Below are 2,573 nucleotides of genomic sequence, written 5' to 3'. Positions count from 1 at the left end.
GAGAGAGAGAGAGAGAGAAACGATTATTATAAAAAATCTTTTTCATAGTTAACAATCAGCGAAATACTTAAATACAACAAACTACATTAGACTTTATTAATTTAAAAATTTGACTAATGCTAACAGGATATATACCATAAATTTTAAGATTACATTTATATAAAATATTTACATGTTGTTTATACGAATTTGTTTGTTATAGACAATATAAATAATATACTATGTAAATTATTAAATTATTAAATTATTAAATTGGACAATACAATACAAAAAGAAATAATTAGTTTCAAAATTAAATATATATCTGATTTTTAAAAAGTAAAAAGATTCAAATAATTAAAAGAACAAGATAGGATTACAAGGATAGTAAGGTTTCTTTAATGCTAAAAACTTAAATAATAGCAATGATAAATTTTAAAATAAAAACATTTCAATCTTAATCGGATCATTCTCAATATTAATCAATTACATATAATATAATGTAATTATAATTTTTTACAATAAAAATAAAATAGATTAGAATTATAATAAAATTTTTTTTAATGTACTTTTTTTCCTAAATCTAAATACTAATCTATAACTATTATCTCGCGAAGTTAAAGAGGCATATCATCAATTCATCATTGATTAGAATGTTGTATGCAATATAAAGTCAATATAAAAATCAATTATTTAAATATGAGTGGACAAAAATTGACATTATAATCTGGCATTACAATATAAAACGTGACCCAATTAAATTAAAACTGGCTGCAATTTTAAAATAAATCGCAAAATTTTGTTAGGAGAATCCAAATATTATATAAGTGTAATAAATTACATGAAAGTAAATTCTGCATAAAATCGCAGTTATCGATGTTCATACGATATATTACTTTAAATATCTGATTTTAATATTATAAAAATATATAAGCGAGACGGAAGTAATGCAATGAGAAAAAATATAGGCTTTGATGAGTCGCAGATTGTTCATATAGATAAAATATAAAATAAAAATAAAATAGTTATCATAGTTTACATTACATATTGTATATATACGTAAATTATATCTTATAAATTATTATATTTTATATGTGCATAAATGCACAACCCTACTTGATCGCACCTAATACTTCACATCACATTTTATTCGAAACTAATCACTAATCCATTCAACAGTATCGCGTGAAATAATTATCGTGAAAAATTATTTGATACAAATACGGTGACTTTCAATTATGAGCAAAGTACATAGAATCTATTTGAATTTGCTATTTACATGATTATTATATTCTTCTAACAAAAGAAAATATCGTTAACGTAATACATCATTTGTAATTGTAATTTTTAATTACGTAAAAAGGTGAAAGCCATAGTGATGTAAGTTACTTAATTATGTCTTTGAGAAACCAAGGTTTCATTAGACTTGATTTTTATGATGTTTATTAGACATTTATTTTCAAGAAAGACGAGTTATAATTTACTTCACTTTTTCTTTCACGTAAATTGCACCAATGAGATAAAGTTAGTAGGTCAATAAAATCTACTCTATGGCTTTCACCTATTCATATATCAGGGTGCCAATCTAAAGTTTAAATATTTATAATTTTTAAAATATAAAAATATGGGGGGGAGTGCATTAGTATTTATAATAGAAATATGTGCATTTTTTTGTATAAATCAAAGAACTGGAAAGAATACGGGCAATAGGAATCAAGCGCAGAAAATCGTCGCGCAAATAATAGATCTATGAAGTATGAAACTTCTTTATTCACTAAAACGCGCGACGTCTTCTGCACTTGACTACTGCCTGTATCCTTTTCAGTTCTTTGATTTATAAGGAGTTTTGATTAGTTTGATTTGTTATATGGATTTGTATATAAATATACATATATCTGTGAATCGCCCAAATTCATAAATGCATCCAATAAAGAATTGGAGATAGATTTTACTTAATATTAGGTGTGGGAAAAAGTTTGTGGCGTTTTTCCCGATGTAACAGAAAAAACGCCACGAACTTTTTCCCATACCTAATATAATATCTCGTTTGTTAATAATGATTACCAGATAAAAAATTTTTTAGGATTTTTCGACTTATTTGTCATTATAAGGAATAATTTTACCTAACTAGTCGCGAATTATAAAATACCCTATATATATAGACCTGTATATATTATATTATATCATATTACATATACAACCAATTAAGATAATTAATACATACATAATGAACAGGATTTCTTTATCAGTGGAAATGTGAGTTCGAAGTTCAAGAACACGTATAACACGTATAACAAGAAATATGTTGTACATATAATTAGATAATTAATTATATGAGACATTTCATGAAAGTGAAACGTGACCACGTACTCATTTTCGAAAACGTTCCGGATTTTTACAAAACTTATTGATGTTGATAGGTAAGGATGCAATCTGTGTGTGTGTGTGTGTGTGTGTGTGTGTGTGTGTGTGTGTGTGTGTGTGTGTGTGTGTGTGTGTGTGTGTGTGTGTGTGTGTGTGTGTGTGTGTGTGTGTGTGTGTGTGTGTGTGTGTGTGTGTGTGTGTGTGTGTGTGTGTGTGTGTGTGTGTGTGTG

General features: G+C 26.4%; 1 protein-coding gene across 1 annotated transcript in view; it reads left to right on the top strand.

Annotated features, from left to right (window-relative positions):
* Positions 1–2,573, top strand: part of LOC105620102 (putative fatty acyl-CoA reductase CG5065) — a 12,935-nt gene that overhangs the window by 1,128 nt on the left and 9,234 nt on the right. The gene's annotated exons all lie outside the window — the stretch shown is intronic.

Source organism: Atta cephalotes, assembly GCF_000143395.1.
Source record: "Atta cephalotes unplaced genomic scaffold scaffold00024, whole genome shotgun sequence".
In the NCBI taxonomy this organism is placed as follows: Eukaryota; Metazoa; Arthropoda; class Insecta; order Hymenoptera; family Formicidae; genus Atta; species Atta cephalotes.
Note: the sequence above shows the minus strand (reverse complement) of the source record. Positions and strands in the feature narration are given on the sequence as shown.